This window comes from Gorilla gorilla, chromosome 12 (assembly GCF_029281585.2).
Source record: "Gorilla gorilla gorilla isolate KB3781 chromosome 12, NHGRI_mGorGor1-v2.1_pri, whole genome shotgun sequence".
Lineage (NCBI taxonomy): Eukaryota > Metazoa > Chordata > Mammalia > Primates > Hominidae > Gorilla > Gorilla gorilla.
The window spans coordinates 74,236,608-74,261,988 of record NC_073236.2 but is presented as its reverse complement, the minus strand read 5'-3'; the positions used below and the strand labels follow the sequence as shown (position 1 = coordinate 74,261,988).

Sequence of the window (25,381 nt, the reverse complement as noted above, 5' to 3'; positions counted from 1 at the left end):
ATTACAGGCATGAGCCACTGCACCTGGTCCTTATGACCTACTTTAGGGGAATGTAAGAACATCCTTTTCTGGTCTGTTTCAGGGGAGAAGGTCAAGAAAAGGTCAGAGAGACCTTCCTGCTTCTGCTGTTTTCTCAAATGCCAAGGTGCCATATTTTGGGGTAGTGTGTTCTGAACCCCATCACAATAAAATGATGAGTTATTGCGTTGGCCACCCCTACGCAGAACCTTCTGAGAAGATTTATGAAATGCATCTCAGGAACATCCTAGGGTTGGGGGAGAGGAAATGGGGAAGCATTTATCCTTTGCTCCCAGGCCCCCATGGGCAAAGATTGCCCCATAGGCATCAATACACCTGTATTTGCCTTGTCTAGGGCAGGGTGTGGGGAAAGCCAGGGGCATGATCCTTACATAAGCTTGTTGGTTACACAATGTCACTTCAACAATGCCTGGTATCTTGCTGAAGAAATGGCAAACTATTTTTAACCTCCTGGGACTTGCATCCTGGGACTTGCCTTCCTATAGCCCTGGCTATAAAACTCTAGGTGGCCCAATGTAAGGCTGGTAAGAATGGTGGTTGTGGAATTTCTATTTGAAAGGAGCCTGGGGGCAGCCATCTGTTTGGGACTTGGCGTAGGCTGTGAAGAACAGACATTGTGTTTACTTAGATTGTATGTGTATTTAGGGCATGCTGAAGGAATATGAGGGGTTGGTAGCTGTGAACACAGCCACCAAGAGCAAGACCTGTGGGCACGGTGGCTCATGCCTCTAATCCCAGCACTTTGGGAGGCTGAGGTGGCTGGACTACTTCAGCCTAGGAGTTCGAGATCAGCTTGGGCAACACAGACTCCATCTCTATTTTTTTTCACTTCTTTTTTTGAGATGGGGTCTCACTGTGTTGTCCAGGCTGGACTGTGGTCATGCAATCTTGGCTCACCACAGCTCCAACCTCCTGGGCTCAAGCAATCCTCCCACCTGAGCCTCCCAAGTAGCTGGGACTACAGGCATGTGCCACCACACCTGTCTAATTTTTGTATTTTTTTTTTTTTGTAGAGATAGCATCTCACTATGTTGCCCAGTCTGGTCTCGAACTCCTGGGCTCAAGCCATCCTCCCATCTTAGCCTCCCAAAGTGCCAGGATTATAGGCATGAGCCATCATGTCTGGCCCATCTCAATTTTTGAGAAAATAAATTAAAAACAAAAAGGGTAAGCTTCTTCTTGAGCACATTCTGCCTGAGGTAGCCCAGAATCTTCAAGGCTTTCCATGCCTGATTGCTCCTTACAAAATGGTGCCGAGTATTTGGCTGGGCTCTCTCTCTTTCTTATCCAGTGTGCCAGTCTCTCCTGCCCACGCCCTCACTGGGGTGAAGGGTGAAGGTAAGCAAAGAAGAAATCCTGTCCCAGCACAGGAGCTGTAAATGAGGTCTCAATTGCCAAGGCTTCAGGGAAATGTCTTCAGCCCCCTAAGTTTGTGAAACTCCCGAGTTCCAAGCGGTGTGATCCAAGCACAACAGTAAGACTGGCAGTTACACAGTGTCTTCTGGTGCCAAGTTTTCAGACTGGGGAGCCACAGCGGTCACATGCGTCATCTTACTCAATCAGCCCTCTTAGACCTGCAGGAAGGGTGACTTGTTCAGTATGTGGTTTGTATACTTTATCCATGTCTTGGCTTGAAAAGTAGTCGTGAATTACCATGTATCTACAATCCTCAGCCATTGTCTCTTGAACCATGGTTTCCCTCCTGGTAAACATCTTTTTCAATCACCCCCTTTGACTCCCCAGTTGTTCTGACCTGAGGAAAGGTGGGGGAGGCAGAGTGATGAAGAGAATCACCTGGTATGTCCTGGCTTTATGGCTTTGCTCATGTGCCTCTCCCCTTTCGTTCTCCCTCCCCAGCTCTGCTCCTAGCCAGCAAACTCCCCTCATTCTCTAAGCCTTACTTTTCCAGGGCAGCTGTCCACTCCAGTTCCCAGGGGCCACCTTCTCTGAAAACATGGCACTTCTCTGCTCAACGCACTTGGCCATGAATCAGTTGAGCCTGATGGAAGCTCTGGTCTTGTCATTTATCTTTCCAGGCACTTCTACCTTATCTTTGTCCCTCTCCCACACCCTCTAGTAGATTGTAAGCTCCTCAAATTTGCTTTAATTTGTGACCTCCACAGGTCCTAATTCAGTGTCTTAGACATAAGAGGAATCAATAAATGAACAGAAAAAAGGTACATGACAATCTGGGGAAGGACACTCTGATGGCCCCTGTCTCCACTGGGTCTTAAACATGTTTGAGAAATTGGCTGATCTCTAGCATCCAATAATGAACACTGTACCAGTGCTTGTCAAGTTTGCTTGCTACCATCTTCCTTCCTTTCACACCATGATTGAATACTCTATCTGACATGCAGTCATTAAGAGTGTGAACTTCAGAGAGAGACCACCTTGGTTCAAATCCCAGCTCTTCTGTGTGACCTTGGGCAAGTGACTTAAGCTCTCTGAGCTTCATTTTTCTCATTTGTAAAATGGGGATAATAATAATAGTGGTGGCCTCTTAGGGTTGTCATGCAGATAAGATGAGGTAATTCCCAGAAAGCATTTGGCAGTGTGAGTTCTCAGAGAAATATGGTTTTTGGCTGTCTGTGGGGAGCTCACCATCCAACAGGAAAATACACATTAATGCAACTATGTGTTTTAAGTTGGGTGCCCTCAGAAACTGACCTGATGATACAGATTTGAGTGCAAATCGTGTATTTGAGAGGCGACCCCAGGAGGCACAGGTAAGAAAGAGGGGAAGTGAGACAGTACAGGATACGTTAATGAGCAGGTTCCCACTGTGGGCCCTCAGGTTCATTCCTGCTGGGGACCTCTGGGAGACTGCAGAGAGAAACCTCAGAGTTGTCTCTCCTCTTGCCAAGGGCAAGAAAGTTGGGGTCTTTTTCATCACCTCCTGTTACTCATTGCTTGAGGGTTGCTCCCAAAGGGTTTCCTCCCCTGTGCTTTCAGGACAGTCTCCCCAGGCAGCCAAAGACAGTTCTTAGGCCATGAGTCAAAGATGCTTGCAGAAGAAAGCCTGGGGTCAGGGTCATGGTCCCACTGGACCCTGTGCTGGGGGGAATCTCTGGATGGGGCATCGACTGTGACAGGCCTTGTTCTGAGTTCTGCTGTTATCCATAAGAGTTGGTGGAGAAAAATTGTAGCCTTTCTGAGGTTGTTCAAGGGGAAGGTTTAGGTATGGGAGCATATGCTTCTGAAGAAAACCCTGCTGCCTCTTTAACGACTTGATTGTCAAGTGGCATCTCTGAAATCTCAGCGCCCACCAAGCCCTTTCAGCACCTAGGGTCAGCTCTGGAAGTGCAGAGACTGTTGCCTGCACTCGCTCGAGGGGAGGGCCCCACCCTCATTATCTCACTGGGATTTTACGACCCTGCTGTGTGAGCAGCAGTGCACAGCTGGGGCAGGAAAGAGCAACCTCACAGATTCAAAAAGGATAATGCTGCTTCCCGCACCTTCCCCACTTTTCAAAACTGGAAATAGCAGAGGCAAGGGGAAAAAATGTGCAGAAAGCACAGCAAATTGGGGGAAAAGCTGTTGCAGTTTTGCCTTTGTATGTTCCTCATTAAGGTTTGCCTTTTTCCTGCCATGATTGTCTCCAGAACTTATGGTTGAAAGGAAATGGGCTTGTGAGTAAAGCTGGAGAGAAATCAAGAAGTTATACTGAAATAGTAGTGGCAAAAAAAAAAAAAAGATGAAGTCAAGAAGTATTCCTTATTCCACAGGGAGATTTAGGGGGCCCATGGGGGTCTCACAGCAAGTGTGACTCCTAGACATAGCCAGACCAGGAAGTACAAGACAAAGTGACTTAAAGGTGCTTGTAAGAAACCCCCAGGCTCACAATTCTTCACACCTCATACTCACACCTACATCTTTTCCCTCCTGGTTCATTGAAAGCTTATTTTAGCTTTTAGTTTTAGGTAATTTCATACCTGCAGTTTTGATTTTTATTTATTTTTGTTTATGTTTTGTTTCTCAGAGACAGAGTCTCATTTTGTTGCCTAGGCTGCTCTTGAACTCCTGGCCTGAAGTGATTCTCCCACCTTGGCCTCCCAAAGTGTTGGGATTACAGGTGTGTACCACTGTGCCAGGCCTGATGTTTTACATTCATCTTTGCCTCTATCCGTGAGTGTACTGGGTTGAGTAGTGTCTCCCCAAAATTCATGTCCACACAGAACCCCAGAAAGTGTTATTTGGAGATAAGGTCTTGCAAATTTGTTAGGTGGGTGCAAAAGTAATTGCAGTTTTTGCCATTGAAAGTAATTGCAAAAACCGCAATTACTTTTGCACCAACCTAATAATTAGTCAAGATGAAATCACGCTGGATTAGGGAGGCCCTAAATCCAGTATGGTTAGTGTCTGATAAGAATAGGGAAGTTTGGACACAGAGACACAGAGACACAGGGAAAGAGGCCATGTGAAGGTGGAGACAGAGATTGGAGTGGTGTAGCTGCAAGCCAAGCAGTGCCAAGGTTTGCCAGCCACCCTTAGAATCTAGGAAGAAGCAAGGAAAGATTCTTCCCTAGACCCTTCAGAGGGAGTGTGGGCTTGCCAACAGCTTGCTTTCTGACCTGTAGCCTCTAGAACTGTGAGAAAACACATTTCTGTTGTTTGAAGTCACCCAGTTTGACAGCTCTGGGAGAGTAATCCAGAGTAGAAGCCACCTGAGGGCAGGGATGATGGTTTATTCACTTTATGCCTCTCTGCAGTCTTTAGTTCCAAACATGGCTGACTCAAGATGTTAAACGGAGCTTCATAAAAAGATGTTACTGGAAGGTATGGCTCTTTCTAGCCTGACTGCTGTCACAGCTGTAGAAATGAGGTTGTCAATCTGAGAGCAGGGCTCAGGGGTTTGGAGACTAGGTAGTTTCCTCTCGGGAGGACATGACAGTATTGGGGAAGGGAAACACTCAAGATGGTGACCCAGGACCTCCTGAATCTGTCTCCCAATTGTGGCTAGAGCTGGCCTGGTTTCTGGGCCCCCACATCTAATTATGTGGATTCCATGGTGGCTCCCGCCTGTAATCTCAGAACTCTGGGAGGCTGAGGCGGGTGGGTCGCTTGAGCTCAGGAGTTTGAGACCAGCCTGGACAGCATGGTGAAACCCTGTCTCTACAAAAAATTACAGAAATTAGCTGGATGTGCTGATGTGTGCCTGTAGTCCCAGCTCCTCAGGAGGCTGAGGTGGGAGGATTGCCTGAACCCAGGAGGTCGAGGCTGCAGTGAGCCCTGATAATGCCGCTGCATTCCTGCCTGGGTGACAGAGCAAGAGCCTGTCTCAAAAAAATAATAATGATTATTATGTGGATTCAAAGAGACTCAGACGCTCCTTCTACGAGCGGGGGCAAATCCTCGGGCATCCGAGGTCCTGACCGTGGATTACCCCAGCTGGTCTCCAGAGGACTTCTGAGTATCACCATGGGTGGGGACAAGAGGGTGGTGGGTTGGGGTTGAAGTCGACTTTAGCAAATAGCTCATTGTTCTCTTTCACCCTTCTGTGAAAGAGGATCAGAAGTTCAGGGCATGGCTCTAAGGAAGTTCCTGGCAGCTCTGTTTATAGTAGCAAGATTTTGGAAATGGCCCAAGTGTCTGACAATAGATGATTGGTTAGATAAGGTATGGGTTAGCCAGACGTTGGAATTTTATTCAGCCACTAAAAATGATGTCATAGATGATTGTTTATTGACATGATAGGAGGATATCCTGTATGGAAAACACGTATAATATTTTACACTTATGATATGTGCAAGATATATGTATGCAGGCATAGGAAAAAATCTACAAGGGCGTAAGAGCAAGGTCTTAACAAGGGTTTTCTCTGGTTAGATAATGGATGATTTTTTCCTCTTACGGTTGGGGGATCTATTTTTGTAATATAAAACCAAAGTTATTTTTGTTTTAAGAAATGCTCCTGGCCAGACGCGGTGGCTCATACCTGTAATTCCAGAACTTTGGGAGGCCAAGGCGGGCAGATAACGTGAGGTCAGGAGTTCAAGACCAGCCTAACCAACATGGAGAAACCCCATCTCTACTAAAAATACAAAATTAGCCAGGCATGATAGTGCAGGCCTGTAATCCCAGCTAGTCCGAAGGCTGAGGCAGGAGAATCACTTGAACCCGGGAGGCAGAGGTTACGGTGAGCCGAGATCATGCCACTGCATTCCAGCCTGAGCGACAAGAGTAAAACTCTGTCTCAAAAAAAAAAAAAAAAAAAAAAGAAATGCTCCTGCAGGCCAGGTGCAGTGGCTCATGTCTGTAATCCCAGCACTTTGGGAGGCCGAGGCAGGTGTATCACCTGAGGTCAGGAGTTTGAGACCAGCCTGGCCAATATGGAGAAACCCCCTCTCTACTAAAAATACAAAAATTACCTGGGCATGGTGGCAGGTGCCTGTAGTTCCAGCTACTTAGGAGGCTGAGACAGGAGTATTGCTTGAACCCGGGAGGCAGAGGTTGCAGTGAGCAGCTGAGATCGCACCACTGCACTCCAGCCTGGGCAACAGAGTGAGACTCCGTCTCAAAAAAAAAAAAAAAAAAGAAAAAAGAAATGCTCCTGCAGTATTATATAGGTTGTGCCATGAGCGTCCTCCTTCCTTTTCTCTTATGAGAACTCACTTTTCTGCATTTTTTGCATAGGATTGGGCTCTCTTTCTTAATGTGTCAGCAGAGAGTCATGGCAGCAACGCAGAGAAAACCTCGTTACCGGGGCAGTTGAGAAGTTTACCAGAAGCTTTTCCAGCCCCTTGGGCACCACCTCTTTGGTGCTGAGAATGGCTGAGCTCACCTGAGATGGTTTCCTTCCTTCTCTGCCCTTTCCACTGTGCAGGGTGGCTGGGACTTCCCTGACCTCCACCAACCCTGACCTTCCAACCTTGAGTCCACCTTGGATTCTCTCTATTCAGTCTCATCTTGCTTGAAATACTAAACCATATCCCATGTCTCCAAATATTGATTTTTAAAAGCTATATTGTTCCACTGCAGTTCAACTCAGCCAACATTTATTTTACTGCTTATTTTGTGCCAGGCACTGAGGCAAGCTGTTGGGTAATAATGATCACCAGGACAAGGGTCTGTGGCCAAGAAGGGATTGGAGCTAATGGAGCATCTATTAGGTGCCAAGCCCTTTGCTGAGGACCTTGTATACATTCTCACTTTTAATTTAATCCGTACAGCAATCCTTTGAGTGAGCACTAATATTTTTATGGTACAGATGAAAAATGAGGGTTAGAGAAGACTCACTACTTGTTTAAATAGTGATGCGGGATTTTAAACCCAGTTCTGTCTGACTCTACCACTGCTATTCCTACTACCACTCTACTCTAACTACCTTAGAGCCCAAAGTTGTTTCCTTTACACAGTGCTCAGTTAGCAATAAATAAGAGTTTGCTTAACTATTCCTTGCTTGGAACAGCTAGGTATTTTTAAGTATTTCCATTATTATAAGAAGACCCTGCTCTACTCATGTATGTATACATAACAGCCACTGATCTTTAAGAAAGTCTTACATATAGGGTGGGGGCGGTGGCTCACGCCTATAATCCCAGCACTTTGGGAGGCTGAGGAGGCGGGCGGATCACCTGATATCAGGAGTTTGAGACCATCCTGGCCAACATGGTGAAACTTGTCTCTACCAAAAATACAAAAATTAGCCAGGCATCGTGGTGGGCTCCCAGCTACTCAGGAGGATGAGGCAGGAGAATTGCTTGAACCCAGGAGGCAGAGGTTGCAGCGAGCGGAGATCACACCACTGCACTCCAGCCTGGGCGACAAGAGTGAAACTCCGTGTTAAAAAAATAATAATAAAAAAATAAAAATTCTTACATATACATAGACATCATGGGTGTGTGAGAAAGAAAAGATGGAAAGAAAATACACTAAACATTAAACAACAGTTACACAAGGGAAATAGATTGGGCATGGGAGACATGAGAAAAAAAACTTTTAGTTGAAAAAATAGACAAATTTTTAAGAGAAGCTTTAGGCTCACAGCAAACTAGAGTAAGAAGGTACAGAGATTTTCCATATACCTCCTGTCCCCACATATGCCCAGTCTCCCCCACTATCAAAATCTGCACCAAAGTATACATTTGTTACAGTTGGTCAAACTACATTGCACATTATTATCACCCAAAGTCCATAGTTTACCCTAGGGTTCACTCTTTGTGCTGTACATTCTGTGTATTGGAACAAATGTGTAATGACATGCATCCACCATTACAGAATCATACAGAGTAGCCTCACTGCCCTAAAAATCCTGTGTGCTCTGCCTATTCATCCAGGCAACCCCCCCGCCCCACCTCCTGGCAACCATTGATCTTTACTGTCTCCATAGTTCTGCCTTTTCTAGAATGTCATATAGTTGGAATCATACAGTATGTAGACTTTTCAGATGGGCTTTGTTCATTCAGTAATATGCATTTAAGATTGCTCCATGTCTTTTCATGGCTTGATAGCCCATTTCTTTTTAGCATTGAATAATACTCCATTGTCTGGATGTACCACAGTTCATCCATTCACCAACTGAAAATCATCTTGGTTGCTTCCGAGTTTTGGCAATTATGAATAAAGTTGTTATAAACATTCATGTGCAGGTTTTTGTGCGGACATGTTTTCAACTCATTTGGGTAAATACCGAGGAGCACGATTGCTGGATCATATGGTAAGAGTATGTTTAGTTTTGTAAGAAACTGCCAAACTGTCTTTCAAAGTGGCGGTACCATTTTGCATTTCCACATGCAATGAATGAAAGTTCCTGTTGCTGTTCATCCTTGCCAGCATTTGGTGGTGTTACTGTTTTGGTTTTCAGCTATTCTGATAGGTGGGTAGTAGCATCTTATTGTGTTTTAATTTGAAATCCCCTGATGCACACGATGTTGAGCATCTTTTCACATGTATGTTTTCCATCTGATATCTTCTTTGTTGAGGTGTCTGTTTAGGTCATTTGGTTATTTTAAAAAATTGGAATGTTCATTTTCTTATTGTTGTGTTCTTTGTATATTTTGGATAACAGTCCTTTATCAGATATATCTTTTTAAAATAATTTCTCCCACTTTGTGACTTCTTCTCATTCTCTTGAGAACTTTCTGTTTTTACTTTACACATTTCAGTATTGTTTGATTTTTTTCCCTGCAAAGAGCATACCGTGCTTTTTGTGATTGCCTTCCAATGCATTCAGAAGCATACAAATAAATGAGGTTTTTATCAGCAATATAACTGCTTTTAGAAGGATTCCTGGTGAAAAGAAAAGATTTCTCCCAAACAGAGCCCATGTTCTCTCTTGGCCCTGCCAAGAGGAGAGAACAGTAAGCATAGTGAATAACTCCCACTGGAGGTTAGGAACTTTTTAATAGCTTGTGTGTGGTTATGACTGTGTCATGTATTTCAGAGTTTAATGACTATATTATACATTTATAAGTCTGATATGGGCTTGGATAAACAGGAGAGTCTCTGCCTCCCTCAAAAGAAATGCTAATGCATTGGATTCCCTTTGGCTAAAAGAAAAAACTGGAGCCAGCTGTCTCAGTTGGAGAGAGCAAAGAGAAAGGTTAGAAAAAAGAGAACATACTTGAGGCTGGAAAAAGACATTTGGCAGAGGATACACTTCTTCAGCTTGTGGACTTCTGTGGCCCTTATAGGAAGAAGCTCCACATTTATTCTGGTCAAATGTCTTGGATCGCAGACCAACCGCATCATAAACTGATTGTGTGACTTGAAGAAGATGCTTAGTTGTTTTGAGCCACAGTTTCCTAGTTTGGAAAATCCAGATTCTAATAATAATAGTAACTATCTCACATGGTTGTTATGAAAATAAATGATCTTCCCTTTCAAAGTGCTTTGTAAAGAACTAAGTGCTTGTTCTAACGTGCTGTGCAAATGCTTTCTGGCTATACGGACAAATTGCATTTGCATGCCTGCTGTGTGTGGAGCGATGGCTACACAGAAAGTAATGGGTGTACAAAATGGATATATTACACAAATGATAACATTATTATTATACAAAATAATGCTTGGTGCTTACCCTCAAGAAACTTACAGACAGACCAGGTGCGGTGGCTCACGCCTGTAATCCCAGCACTTTGGGAGGCTGAGGTGGGTGGATCACAAGGTCAGGAGATCGAGACCATCCTGGCTAACACGGTGAAACCCCATCTCTACTAAAAATACAAAAAATTAGCTGAGTGTGGTGGCGCGCCTGTAGTCTCAGCTACTCGGAAGGCTGAGGCAGGAGAATCGCTTGAATCTGGGAGGCGGAGGTTGCAGTGAGCCGAGATTGCACCACTGCACTCCAGCCTGGGTGACAGAGCGAGACTCCGACTCAAAAACAAAATAAAATAAAATAAAGAAACTTACAGACAATATAAAAAGAAATGCTGGGTGTGGTGTCTCATGCCTGTAATCCCAGCACTTTGGGAGACCGAGGCAGGAGGATCACCTGAGCCCAGGAGTTCAAGACCAGCCTGGGCAACACAGTGAGTCCCCATCTCTACAAAAATTAAAAAACATTAGTCCGGCATGGTGGTGCACATCTGTAGCCCCAGCTACCTGGCAGGCAGAGGCAGGAGAATCACTTGAGCCCAGGAGGTTGAGGCTGCAGTGAGCCGTGATTGTGCCACTGTACTCCAGCCTAGGTGACAGAGCAAGACCCTGCCAAAAAAAAAAGGAATGGACAGGTATGTGGAAAAGATAGTTCCAATACTGTTTCACTGTAGCTCATATCAGATAATTTACCACTTAAAAATACAGGGTCATCTGTGCTGTTCATTATTATAAGAATGTTCATCTCATCTTCCAAAGTAGATTGCAGGCTTCTTGGGGGTAGGGCCCATGTCTTCTTTTTCCTCCCACACCAACTTATATGGAGTTCAGAAAAAACATATCTGTTACCATTTATAGAGGGCTCTCTGTGGACTAGGCACCTTGTTAAGATCTTTTTTTTTTTTTTTGAGATGGAGTCTCACTCTGTTGTTGCCCAGGCTGGAGTGCAGTGGTGTGATCTTGGCTCACTACAACCTCCGCCTCCCAGGTTCAAGCGATTCTCCTGCCTCAGCCACCCAAGTAGCTGGGACTACAGGTGCATGCCACCACGCCTGGCTAATTTTTTGTATTTCTAGTAGAGATGGGGTTTCACTGTGTTAGCCAGGATGGTCTCTATCTCCGGACCTCATGATCCGCCCGCCTCAGCCTCCCAAAGTGCTGGGATTACAGGCATGAGCTACTGTGCCCGGCCAAGATCTTTTAGATATATTATATTATGGAATCTTTGAAACTATCCTATGAGGTAATTTTATTTTATTTATTTATTTTATTTTATTTGAGACAGAGTCTCGCTTTGTTGCCCAGGCTGGAGTGCAATGGCGCTATCTCAGCTCACCGCAACCTCTGCCTCCCGGACTCAAGCGATTCTCCTGCCTCAGCCTCCTGAGTAGCTGGGATTACAGGTGCCCACCACCATGCCCAGCTAATTTTTATATTTTGTATTTTTGATAGAGATAGGGTTTTACCATGTTGGCCAGGCTGGTCTTGAACTCCTGACCTCAGGTGATCCACCTGCCTCAGCCTCTGAAAGTGCTGGGATTACAGTCATGAACCACCATGCCTGGGCTTTATGAGGTAATTTTATAATTTCAATTTTACAAATGAGGAAACTGAGGCACAGAGTGGAATAGCTTTCATGAGGCCTCTCAGCTGCTGAGTGGTGGGATCAAAATTTGAACCTTGATTTTTTCAGCCCATATTCTTCTTTAAAAATAATTTTTATTGTGTATCTTTGAGGTTTACAACATGATGTTATAGGATACAGATACAGATAGTAAAATGGTTACTATAGTGAAGCTGATTAACATATCTATCATCTCACAGTTACTTTTTTTGTGACAAGAGCAGCTAAAATCTACTTATTTAACACAAATTTTAAAGCAATGCAATTTTATTAACTTAGCCCTAATGTTGTACATTAGATTTCTAAAGGTGTTCATCCTGCGTTATCTGCTATTTTATGTCCTTTGACCTACATGTCCCCATTTCCTCTCCCCCTCCCCCTTGGCCATGGTAACCTCTGTTTTATTCTCTGTCTCTGTGTATTTGAGCTTTTTTTTTTTTAAGTCCATGTATAGGTGAGATCATGCAATATTTTTATTTCTGTGTCTGGCTTAATTCACTTAGCACATGTCTTCTAGGTTCATCCATGTTCTGGTGCAAATGACAGGATCTCCTTTTTTAAGTCTGAATAATATTCCTCTGTGTGTGTCTGTGTGTGTGTGTGTCTGTGTGTGTGTGTGTGTGTGTACGCATCATATTTTCTTTATCCATTTGTCCATAGATGGACATTTAGGTTGTTTCCATATCTTGGCTATTGTGAATAATGCTTCAATGAGCATGGGAGTGCAGATGTGTTTATGAGGTGGTGATTTCATCTCCTTGGGGTATACACCCAGATGAGAAATTGCTGAAAAGCCCATATTCTTAACGACTAGGCTGGGAATTTTGGAAACTTGTTGACTGGTTGCTAAACTAATCTCGCAGCCTGGAGTACTTAGTGCTGAGCTTAAGAGGAGGTATGAGGTAAGGTATTAGAGACCTCCGAGGGGTGACAGGGAGCTTTTGGGCTCTTAATCATGTTTCTGGGGGATATTTTTGTAGTTGGGGATCACATGCATTTTCCTGTTTCTGCTCCATGAGAACTGAGAGTATTTTCTGGCTCTGATTTAGCAGTCAATTGAAGATTCCTGTGGGTTCCACATGTGAGGAGAGTTCAGTCTAGATGGGAGCATAGCGTGCGTATGGGGTAGTATATAGAGTAGAGGCCCAGGGACCAGGTAGATCTGGAGTAGGGGCCATCTGGGATGCTGCTTATAAGGACCAAGTGATAGAGAGGACATAAAAGCAGAGCTGGGAAGGGGAGATGCTGGGAGAAACAGTGAGACAAACTGGGAGGTCAACTAAAGCCCCACCAAATTGACATTGTGGTCTTCATTGTTCTTGCCCTTTTAAGTGAATAGAATTAGCTCCATCAGTCAGAATCCATCAGGAAGCAGCCAGTACACTGAAGAGGTAAAGTCAAAGAGAGGTTAATAAAGGGGCTATTTAGAGAAAGTAAGAGAAACCAACAGGGGCTGGTGAAGCACCTCGGGCTAGCAGTAGGTGGAGGTGCTGCTACTCCTAGGCCTGAAGGGCCAAGGGGACAAGAGCAGATACAGGAACACCCTGAGAACTTTAGCTCTAGGACAGGCCCCTAACAGGACCTGTGACCTTTGCAAGAGAAACACGGCCACTGCCAACCTGCAGCGTGGTAGGAAGTGAGCCAGTGGATAAACACTCCAAGTTCTCTTTTTTTCACCCTTTGATTTCCTGCCACTCACATTGGTTTCATCCAACCAGATGCCAAAAGGTGAGGGAGTCAGCTCATGTTGTCAGCAGCCTGGATGCAGAGCAGACAAGGATGGATCTGAGGGGCAAAGAGAGCATCCTCTGCCTTTATCCACAGATGTACTTAGAAACTGCTGGGAACACAACCCACGATGCTATCCATAGGGAAATATCTAAATAAACTGTGATGTGTCCATGCTAGGAAATCCTAGGCAGGAGTTGAAAAGACAGAATAAATCAGTAGTTATTGCTATGGAGAGATTGCTGAGACCTATTGTTGAGTGGTGAAGCAAATTGCAGAAAAATGCCTAGAGTAGGATGGCATGTTTATGGTACTCACCCCTGCCCTCCCCCACCACATACACTATCATAAGTCTATTAAGGTGCAGCACGGTGGCTCACGCCTGTAATCCCAACATTTTGGGAGGCCGAGGCAGGCAGATCACCTGAGGTCAGGAGTTCCGGACCAGCCTGGCCAACATGGTGAAACCCCATCTGTACTAAAAATATAAAAATTAGCCGGGCATGATGGCGTGTGCCTGTAATCTCAGCTACTCTGGGAGGCTGAGGCAGGAGAATCACTTGAACCTGGGAGGTGGAGGTTGCAGTGACCCGAGATCACGCCATTGCATTCCAGCTGAGGCAGCAAGAACGAAACTTTGCCTCAAAAAAAAAAAAAAAAAAAAAGTCTATTAAATGCCCCATGTCTTTTATGGTATTTTGTTATATGTATATGTCCATATGCAAAGTTTGGAATGACATACATCAAACTGGTAAGAGTGGTTTGCTCTGGGGAGGTGGGAGGCAGCTCAAGATTTGGGGGGTGGTCAAAGGGGACTTCAGTTGTGGTAGATAGTACTGGCTGCTTAATAACAGCCATTTCCCACTCACCCCCTTCTTTAATGCTAACAACTCAAATCTTGTTCAGGTATCAAAGGGCAGCATTGTGCTCAGGGAAGGTAGGTCCAGGTGTCAAATCACGATTGAGCTAAGCCAAGTATGCCTATACCACTCCCATTTGCCTGTGATTTGTCTAGGGGTAGGCATGTGACCTAGTCTGCTGTTGACTTTTTTTTTTTGGCTTCCAATTCCATTTTAATTTTGTTTCTTTGTGTGTCTTTCCTTAAATATATAGTCCATCGCCTTGGCTTAGTGCATGTCACCAAAAATTCTCCAGGAATTTCATAGTTTGGACCTTGGTGGCATGGCTGGCCCCGGATTATCCATGCAGGGAGGCCTGATCCTGTGACAGCTGGCTGCAGCAGGGGGCTGCCCATCTTCTGTGCTTTGTGGTACGTATCTGTGTCACCAAAGTAGCGGCCTCGGTACAGCAAGCCTTTCGTCTGCTGCTTCTCCGTCCAGCAGTTGTTCCAGAGGTTGGCGATATAATCATCTTTCACATTCGGTTTGACTGTTTGGAGGCTGGAGCCTGTGTACTCCTCAGAGAAAGTGCCTGCCACATAGTAGATGACACTCAGGTGGTCAGTGACTCGCCTGTGATGTGGCCCACAAACAGTCTTGGGCTCAGACTGTAGGGTGGACTGGAGACCATGAGCTGGCTGAGAGCTGACGTGAGGATGAGGATGGGCATCAGCTGCACAAACACCCCCCAGCTGCCGTCACTCCGCTTCTCCCTGCGGCCCTGCCTTTGCTGGTAGGTATAGCGCATGCAGCCATTGCTGTAGACGTAGACTTTACTAGAAGGGAAGCCATTGCCAAAGAACATGTTGAAGAGGTCTTCAGGGGAGATGTCAGCCTCAAAGCCGTGGTGGAAGTCCCCATGACGATGCCGGACCTGACTGCCTGGCTCCTGTTATCGCCCAAGTGGTCATACTGCTTCCTCTTTTCTTTCTTTCTTTCTTTTTTTTTTTTTTTTTCTTGAGACAGAGTCTTGCTCTGTCGCCTAGGCTGAAGTGCAGTGGCTTGGTCTTAGTACACTGCAACCTCTGCTTCCCTGGTTCAAGCAATTCCCCTGCCTCGGCCTCCTGAGTAGCTGGGATTACAGACATGCACCGCCACTGCCAGCTAATTTTTGTATTTTTAGTACAGACAGAGTTTTACCATGTTGGCTAGGCTGGTCTCAAACCAGCTGGTCTTGAACTCTTGACCTCATGATCCGCCCACCTTGGCCTCCTAAAGTGCTGGGATTACAGGCATGAGCCACCGTGCCGGGCCATACTGCTTCCTCTTCTCCGGGTTGCTGAGTACTGCATATGCTGTGCCAATGGCTTTGAAAGCTCCAGTGGTGCCAGGTGCATGGTTCTTGTCTGGGTGGAATTTGAGGGCCAGTTTGTGGTAAGCCTTCTTCAGGTCCTCATCTGAGGCCCCTCTCCTCACCCCCAGGATCTCATAATAATCCTTACATTGCTTGACCCTTTTCACAGCTGCAACTCCTTCTGCAGTGTAGCCTTTGGTGCTCTCTCCTCCTCCAGCTTCACCGTTGGCCTAGGGAGCATCGGTCCCACCTGCTTTCCTGTGGGTGGCATGGGTTGCGTCTGTGCGTTGGGGTTGGTCACCAGCAGTTTGTGGTTCCTAGTTGAGAGACTCCATCAGGCCACACACTCGCGGCTTTGGGTACAGCCACTTGCCTTCTCCAGGATGAGGAGCACCTGGTCGGGCTGGTTGCACTGGATGGCCTTGAGGATGATGCTGATACAGAGCTCGGCTTCATCCTTATTGGATTACATGGCAGAACCAGAGCATGGAACCTGCTGTTGACTTTTAAGAAGTGTTTTTTTTTGTTGTTGTTCTAATAACAGACAGAGTATAGTAGATGAAGTAAGTAGATGAAGGTGAAAAGTTCTGCTTCTCCCTTTCCTTTTTGCCTTGGGATGGAGTTGTTGGAAATGTGATGCTTGGAGTTACGGCAACCATCTTGTGACCCAGGGGAAAAGGCCAGGAGAGGCCGGGCACAGTAGCTCACACCTGGAATCCCAGGACTTTGAGAGGCTGAGACCGAGGTGGGCAGATCACGAGGTCAGGAGTTCAAGACTAGCCTGACAAATATGGTGAAACTCTGTCTCTGCTAAAAATAAAAAAATTAGCTGGGTGTGGCAGCATGCACCTGTAGTCCCAGCTACTCGGGAGGCTGAGGCAGAAGAATCCCTTGAACCCGGGAGGCAGAGGTTGTGGTGAGCCGAGATCGCGTCACTACACTCCAGCCTGGGCGACAGAGCAAGACTCCATCTCAAAAAAAAAAAAAAAAAAGGCCAGCAGAAACGGAGAAATGTAGAGACATTAGCCTAGCATCTTAATTTTTTGTTTTTCTTTTGTTTTGTTTTTTTGACATGGAGTTTTGCTCTTGTTGCCCAGGCTGGAGTGCAATGGCATGATCTCAGCTCACCACAACCTCTGCCTCCCCAGTTCAAGCAATTCTCCTGCCTCAGCCTCCCGAGTAGCTGGGATTACAGGGATGCGCCGCCATGCCTGGCTAATTTTGTATTTTTTTTTTTTTAGTAGAGGTGGGGTTTCTGCATGTTGGCCACATGCAGAAAGGAAAATAGGGAGGAATGAGGCCCACCCCAGCATCTTGATATCTTCTTGCTTTTCCAAAGCAGAAACTCTTTTTCTCCAAACTTCTTGTTACCTGAGATATTGAAAAGCCTTTGTTTCTTAAACCACTGTTAGCCAGGTGTTCTGTTACAATAAAACACATCCTAACCAATATAACAGTTTAATCTGCAGTGATGTATTTAATTAATTAATTTATTTATTTATTTTGAGACGGAGTTTCGCTCTTGTTGCCCAGGCTGGAGTGCAATGGCACTATCTCAGCTCACCGCAACCTCTGCCTCCCAGGTTCAAGCGATTCTTCTGCCTCAGCCATCCGAGTAGCTGGGATTACAGGTGTGTGCCACCACGCCTGGCTAATTTTGTATTTTTAGTAGAGACGTGGTTTCTCCATGTTGGTCAGGCTGGTCTCGAACTCCTGACCTCAGGTGATCGGCCCACCTCGGCCTCCCAAAGCGCTGGGAATACAGGTGTGAGCCACCACGCCCAGCCTGAAGTGATATATTTTCTCAGTATAATTTATTCATGCATTACTTGTGTAATTACACATTTTTCAAAGGAGGGCAAAACGCCTTAGGCATTTGTACTTCATCTTCAGAGTTGACCTGATCCTCCTTCTGCTGACTCTGACTCTCTCTACCCTTCAGGACTCTTGTTTGTCTCTGCTGCTGGTCTCTGGGCTGCCAGATGAACTGCTTTGATTGACAACTTAGGTGTTCAAGACTTTTGGAATGCACACTTTAGCCTTCCTGGGGCTGCTCCATCCTTCATACTCCCTCAGGCTGGGGAACCCACTGTTTGGGGCTGCCCTTTCCACAGCACTTTCTTCAGGGAGGGACTTGCCGTTTGGTAACCGACACCCCTCACCCCCACCACTTCTCTTCTGGGGAGATGGAAGAGCTGCAGCATAGGAGAAACTGGGGAACAGGCCCAAAACCAAGGGCCCCAGAGTCTAGGTGGGATTCCTTTGGCTCTGGCCCTAGGCCTGGCATCTGAGTATTATAGAGAAACTCATTTTACGTTTATCCAGGGGTTCTTGCATCGCCTGTGATTTCTGAGAATGCTTTTAAATCACTAGTATTTACTGCCTCTACTAGAACTTCTGTACACTGGATTTTATTCCCCCCAGCTATAAGGGCTTGTGAAAATACCTTAAAGAGTAGAGTAAGTAGCTCGGGCAGGCTTGCATTTGCAAAAGGCCACCCTCACGGATGGAAGACTGGTGGGAGGCCCTTGTGATAGGTTGAGGGAGAGAAGCTGAGGTTTTAGTTGGGGCCCAGGATTGGGGTGGAGGGGAGGAGATGGGTGTGAGTTTTCCCCTTCCCTTCTCTGTGGGCAATGCTCCACATACGGTGGCAAGGAAAGTTTTCTGCATTCTTCAAAGCATGAGCAGAGATCTTTTGGATGCTGTTTCCACGGGTGTTTCAGGGAGCTGTCTGTAATAAGGGTTCCCTTTGTGGCAGTTGGCAGTCGGTTCCAAGCTCATCATTTTATTGCAGCAGGACTTGGCAGGGGCATGGGAGAATAAGACTTCTGCTGTTCCTTTGCCACTCTGAGCTCTGCACCCGTACCTATGAGGGCTACCTCTTTCCTCCATCCTGTTCCACCTGTCCTCTTCCTGCCATTCTTTTGTCCAAACCTATGGGAGGCTGCATTCAAGTTCACAGAAAAGGGGTACCTGTAGTCAAAAAGGGTAGGAGGATGGGAGGAGAGGATTAAGGAAAAGCCAACTTTTGCCTCAGATGCCCGGCTGCTTTATTATGCATGCTTTCCTCTTTCTCACTGTTTTTTGGAAAGGCTGAAAATAAACACTTTTGTAATACTGACTTGTAGTTCACACTTTCCTGACAAGTTACTCAAACTGCAGCCACAGCCGCTTAAAGAGAAGTTTGACGCAAGCCTTATTCAGCAGACGCTTTCTAATTCAGAATGTTCCGAGGCAGTTGATCTTGCTACTTCTAAACTAGTGAAGGGGCCGAGGAGGGGGCACATTGCTTAACCTGGGAGCCCTGGTCCAGTACCCACCACTAGCAAGTCCACCAGCATCTCCACCACAAAGTCAAGCTTTTGAGACTGCTGGGTCCTCAGGGCTGTTACTCAGCTCACTTATTCAAGAAATGTCACAGAGTCATTAAAAATCTCACCTGGAAGAAACTATGAACATCTCTTAATTCAAGATCCTTTTTTCTGTAGGCCAGAGAAGTGACTTCCCTGCTTAAAATGAACAGAACTATTAGGAGCTAGGGATACAGCCCCAAACTCTGGAAGCTTCCCATTAAGCCATGCTTTGTTAATTTCATGGATTTGATTTATTACGTTTCAGTTTTTATTACAAAAACTTTCAAACGTACACAAAAAGTTGAGAGAAGAGTATAATGAACATCTGTGTACCCATCACTCAATGTCGATACCGGTTGCCGATTCGATGTTGTCTTATCTAGTCCCCATTTTCCCTCACTGCAACCAGATAGACGTCGTAACACTTTATCCATGAGTACAGCAATATGTGTCTCTAACAGAAAGCTTTAAAAAATAGTGTAACCATAGTTACCATTATCACATCCACAAAATTAGCATTATTTCTTAGTGTCATAATACCTTCGAACTCAGTTTTCTCCGGTTGTGTCAAAAATGTCTTTTTGCAGTTTGTTTAAATGAGGATCCAAACAAGGTCCACACATTGCATTTGTTGACATTTTTTAAGGGCTTTTATACTGTCATGGTCCCTCCCCTATACCTTCCCCATGCCATTTGTTTGTTGACATAGTTGGGTCATCTGTCCTTCAGAACTTCCCACGTTCTGAATGTGGCTGGTTGTATTCTGCCGGTGTCCTTCAACCTATTTTTCCATCCTGTTTCCTGTACATTGGTACTGAAGATGTAGACGACAGTGATTCTCAGCTGGGGGAGACTTTGCTTCCCTCACCTCCCAGGGGACATTTGACAATGTCTGGAGACTTTTGGTTGTCACACCTGGGTGTGGGGGTGCTGCAGGCATCTGTTGGGTAGAGGCCAGGGATGCTGCTAAACATCTTGCAGTGCACAGGACAGCTGCCCACAGCAAAGAACCACGTATCCCCAAATGTCAGTAGTGCTGAGGCTGAGAAACCCTGACCGGGAGACTTGAAATTCAAGTTTTGCTTTTGGCAAGGATATTTCATAGGTGGAACCGTGTACTTCCTGCTGCATCATATCAGAACACTGTGTCTGATGTTAAGGTGATGTTTAGGTTGGTCAGTGGGTTCAGGAGGTGTCAACCTCACACATCATAAAATTAGCCAAATGGGCATGTTTTGAGAGTAAAAGGGAGTGCTATTAATAGATGAAAACTGGGAATGTTTCTGGCAAACAGAGACATGTGATTATCCATTGATTTTTCAAGAGCTTTATTCATCTCTAATGAATTTTCTTTCACTTTTTTACCAGTTTTAATCAAAGTTACATGGGCACATAATTTTTTTATTTTTAAATTCCTATATTTTTAAGAGACAAGGTCTCACTCTGTTACCCAGGTTGGAGTGCAGTGCTTGATCATAGCTCACTGTATCATCAAACTCCTTACTTCAAGTGATCCTTCCACCTCAGCTTCCCAAATAGCTAGGACTATAGATGTGTGCCACATGCCTGGATAATTTTTTTTTCTTTTGTAGAAACAGAGTCTTGCTATGTTACCCAGGCTGGTCTGGAATTCCTGGCCTCAAGTGATCCTCCCACCTTGGCCTCCCAAAGTGCTAGGATTACAGGCATGAGCCACCGTGCTTGGCCCATGGGCACATAATTTAAAGAGGCACATAATTCTCCTAAACTTGTTGCTGCAGTAATTTCCTCATTCCTCCCTATTTTCCTTTCCTAAGAGGCAACCACTTTCAATTCTTTCAGTTGGTTCTTGTAATATTTATCCTCACACATCCTAATATGCTTAAATTGCTACTTCATGGCTTTTCTGTTTTTGGCATTTTAAAAGGACTTCTTTCTAAAGAATATAATTTATCTTTCTGACAATGCTCCCTAGCCCCCAGTACAAGCCTTTCTTGACCTTTCATTTTCTCAGAACAGTGAAATTCTAATTTTAGCTGTCTGCTTATATTTAAGAGTGGGGTATTAAAAAGCCAAATAGCAGCTCTGATCTTGTGAGTGGAGCCTGTTGACTGCTATCTTCCCCATTGGGTTATCTGGCTATGCTACCCTCCAATGTCAGGATGTTTGAACATTTCTTCTTGGGCCAGTAAGTCTTCCAGTCTTCTGCCCAAGGAGATAGACCGGGCTGCCAGGGTCCTGGGACCCAGGTGGGGCCAAAGAGCAGTGAGTCTCAGCATTCCTTCTGTGGACTTTCCTTTTTTTGTTGTAATTCCTTGCCATCAGTGGTGCCCGCTGTCCTCCAGTCAGTCCTTAGAAGCTCCATTAACTTCCTCCAGAGAATAAACCTTAAGTCTAGTGGCAGGATTGTGGGAGGTCAGTTGCCCAGTTGCACAGAGTTGGGGAAGGGAGCTAAGGATCAAATTGTTTATTTTTTTTTTTAAACAGCTTTATTGAGATATAATTGACATAAAATAAATATCACTTATTTAAAATGTACAATTTGATAAGTTTTGACATGTGTATACACCCATGAAATTATCAACAGTCAAGATAATGAGCACCTGGGCATGGTGGCTCGCGCCTGTAATCCCAGCATTTTGGGAGTCCAAGGCAGGAGGATGGCTTGAGCTAGGAGTTTGAGACCAGCCTGGGCAATAAAGTGAGACTCCCGTCTCTACAAAAAATTTAAAAATTAGCTGGGCGTGGTGGTGCATGCCTGTAGTCTCAGCTACTCAGATGACTGAGGTGGGAGGATCGCTTGAGCCCGGGAGGTCGAGGCTGCAGTCAGTGAGCTGTGATCACACCACAGCCCTCCAGCCTGAGTGACAGAGTGAGACCCTGTCCCCCTCCCCCACAAAAAGTAAAAATAAGATAATGAGCATATTAGTTGCCCCTTAAGTTTCCGTTGCCCACTCAGGCAACTGCTGATCTGCTTTCTGCCACTAGATTGGTTTGTATTTTCTAAGATTTTATGTAAAAGTAATCATATAGTACTTGCTCTTTTTAGGGGGGAAGGATTCTGCTTTTTTTCACTCAGCATCATTACTTTGAGATTCATTCAGGTTGTTGAGTATATCAATAGATTATTTCTTTTTATTGTTAAGTAGTATCTCATTGGATTAATACACCAAAATTTGTTTATTCATTTACTTGTTGATGGACATCTGGATTGTTTCCAGTTTTTAGTTATTACAAATAATACTGCTATGAACATTCACGTGCAGGTCTTTGTGTGGACATGGTTTTTCATTTTTCTTGGGTTAACACCTAGGAATGGAATGGCTGAGCCATATGGCAGGTGCATGTTTCACTTTTTTTTTTTTTAGTTGAACTTTGAACAACATGTTTAACCTTTAGTGAAACTGCCACACTGTTTTCCAAAGTGGTTGTACCATTTCATATTTCCACCAGCAGTGAACCAGAAAGTTCTAGGTGGCTCAACATCCTTGCCAACAAGTGATTTGGTCAATCATTTAAATTTTAGATATTCTAGTGAGTATGTAGTGGTATCTCATGGTTTTAATTTGCATTTCCTAATGACTAATGATGTTGAGCATCTTTGCGTGTGCTTATTTGCCATCTGTATATCCTCTTTGGTAAATTGTTCAAATCTCTTGCCCATTTATAAAATTTGGTTGTTTTGTTTTCTTATTGAGTTTTGAGATTTCTTTACATATTTTGGATACAAATCTGTTATCAAATGTGTAACTTGCATATATTTGCTCCTAGTCTGCAGCTTGCCTTTTCATTCTCCTAACAATATCTTTCAAAGAGCAAATGTTCTCAGTTTTATTTCTTTTTTTCTCCATAAGAGATTTTAGAATCTTCCATAAGTGTTCTTAATTTTGATGAAGTCCAATGTATTGATTTTCTTTTATTGATTTTGCTTTTGGTGCTGTTTCTAAGAAATATTTGCTTAACCCAAGGTCACAAAGAGTTTCTCTTGTTTTTTTTTTTTCCCCCCCTAGATGTTAATAGTTTTAGGTTTAGGTCTGTGATCCATTTTGAGTAAATTATTTTTAATTAAATTTTTTTTTAAGAGACAGAGTCTTGGCCAGGCATGGTGGCTGACGCCTGTAATCCTGCCAGTTTGGGAGGCCAAGGTGGGCGGATTGCCTGAGCTCAGGAGTTTGTGACCAGCCTGGGCAACATGGTGAAACCCAGTCTCTACTAAAATATAAAAAAATTAGCTGAGCATGGCAGCATGTGCCTGTAGTCCCAGCTACTCAGGAGGCTGAGGCAGGAGAATTGCTTGAACCTGGGAGGCGGAGGTTGCAGTGAGCTGAGATCACACCACGGCACTCTAGCCTGGGTGATAGAGCGAGACTCCCCCCCGCCAAAAACAACAACAACAACAACAAAACACAACGAGACAGAATCTCACTCTGGTGTCCAGGCTGGAATTCAGTGGTATGATCACAGCTCACTGCAGCCTTGAAGCCAGGGCTGAAGTGATCCTTCCATCTCAGCCTTTGGAGTAGCTGGGACTACAGGGGAGTGCCATGTTCCTGAACCATTTTCAGTTAATTTTTTCTGTATAGCGTGAGATGGGTCAAAGTTCTGGGTTTTTTTTTCTTTTTTGTATATGGATATCCAATTATTTCAACACTATTTGTCAAAAAAGACCATTTTCCCCATCAAATTGCCTTTGCACTTACGCAAGTTACTATTTCTTAGTCTCCTATTTTTCTATTTGTCTATTTTGAATTCAATACCACACCATCTTGATTATTGTAGCTTATATTAAGTCTTAAATTTACATAGGGTAAATTCTCCATATTTATTCTTCTTTTTCAAAGTTGAATTGGTTATTCCAAGTCTTTTGCATTTCTAAATGAATTATATTTTTATTTGTTATTTTTGAGACAGAGTCTCATTCTGTCATGCCGGCTGGAGTGCAATGGCACGGTCTCAGCTCACTGCATCCTCTACCTCCCGGGTTCAAGCCATTCTCCTGCCTCAGCCTCCCAAGTAGCTGGGACTACAGGCATGCGCCACCACGCCCAGCTAATTTTTGTATTTTTGGTGGAGATGGGGTTTCGCCATCTTGTCCAGGCTGGTCTTGAACTCCTGATCTCAAGTGATCTGCCCACCTCGGCCTCCCAAAGTGCTGGGATTATAGGCGTGAGCCATCATGCCTTTCCCTAAATGACTTATATGATCAGCTTGTCAATTTTAAAAACCACATTGTTAATGTAAAAATGAATAATATAATGTAAAATGTAAATGTTAATGTATACATATATGTATGATTTAATGTGTAATATAAAAAGCCTGCTGGGATTTTGACTTGGATTTATTATAGCTATAGATCAAATTGGGGAAAATTTACATCTTACCAAGTTCAGTGTTGGATATAAGTGGTAACAGCAGACATTCTTTCCTTGTTCTGATGTTGGGGAAAGCAATCAGTCTTTCACCATTAAGTATGATGCTAGCTGTAGGGTTTTCGTAGTTATCCATTATCAGGTTGTAGAAGTTCCCATCTGTTCCTAGTTTGTTGAAAATTTTCAACAGGAATGGAGGTTAGATTTTGTTAAATGCTCTATTTTGTATGTTTTGAGCTGGTCACATGGTTTTTCTTTTTAAATTTTTGTTCGTTTGTTTTTCCGTTTGTTTGAGATGGAGTCTCGCTGTGTCACCCAGGCTGGAGTGCAGTGGCGTGATCTTGGTTCACTGTAACCTCCACTTCCGGGGTTCAAGAGATTCTCCTGCCCCAGCCTCCCGAGTAGCTGGGTTTACAGGCACCTGCCACCACACTCGGCTAATTTTTTTGTATTTTTAGTAGAGATGGAGTTTCACCATGTTGGCCAGCCTGGTCTCGAACTCCTGACCTCAAGTGATCCTCCCACACTGCTGGGATTACAGGTGTGAGCCACCACACCTGACCTTTAATTTGTTAATATAGTGAATTAAATTGATTGATTTTCAAATGCTTTTTTTTTTTCTGGGAGACAGGGTCTCACTTTGTCGCTCTGGCTGGAGCAGTGATGCGAACACGGCTCACTGCAGCCTCAACCTCCTGGGCTCAAGTGATCTTCCTGCTTCAGCAACCTCCCTCCACCCCTAACCCCACCCCAAGTAGCTGGGACTATGGGCATGTGCCACCATACCTGGCTAATTTTTTTTATTTTTCTATTTTTATTTTTATTTTTATAGAGACAGGGCTTCACCATGGTGCCTAGGTTGGTCTTGAACTCCTGAGTTCCAGCAATCCTTCCACCTCGGCCTCCCAAAGTGCTGGGATTACAGGCATGAGCCACCATGTGCAGCCGAGATTTTTCTTTCTTTTCTTTTCTTTTTCTTTCTTTCCTTTTTTTTTTTTTTTTTTTTTTTGAGACGGAGCGTGTCTCTGTTCCCCAGGCTGGAGGGCAGTGGCACAATCTCG

General features: G+C 44.6%; 1 long non-coding RNA gene and 1 pseudogene across 2 annotated transcripts in view; one reads left to right on the top strand and one right to left on the bottom strand.

Annotated features, from left to right (window-relative positions):
- Nucleotides 1–25,381, top strand: part of LOC129531631 (uncharacterized) — a 191,916-nt gene that overhangs the window by 49,277 nt on the left and 117,258 nt on the right. The window contains exon 3 of one of the 2 annotated variants that reach the window (XR_010129965.1): nt 14,540–15,058. This is a non-coding gene — a long non-coding RNA (uncharacterized lncRNA). Of the gene's footprint in view, nt 1–14,539; nt 17,069–25,381 lie in introns of those variants that run through there. The other variant, XR_010129964.1, reaches the window with a different exon arrangement.
- On the bottom strand, nt 14,624–16,091 carry LOC134756789 (dnaJ homolog subfamily B member 12-like; annotated as a pseudogene).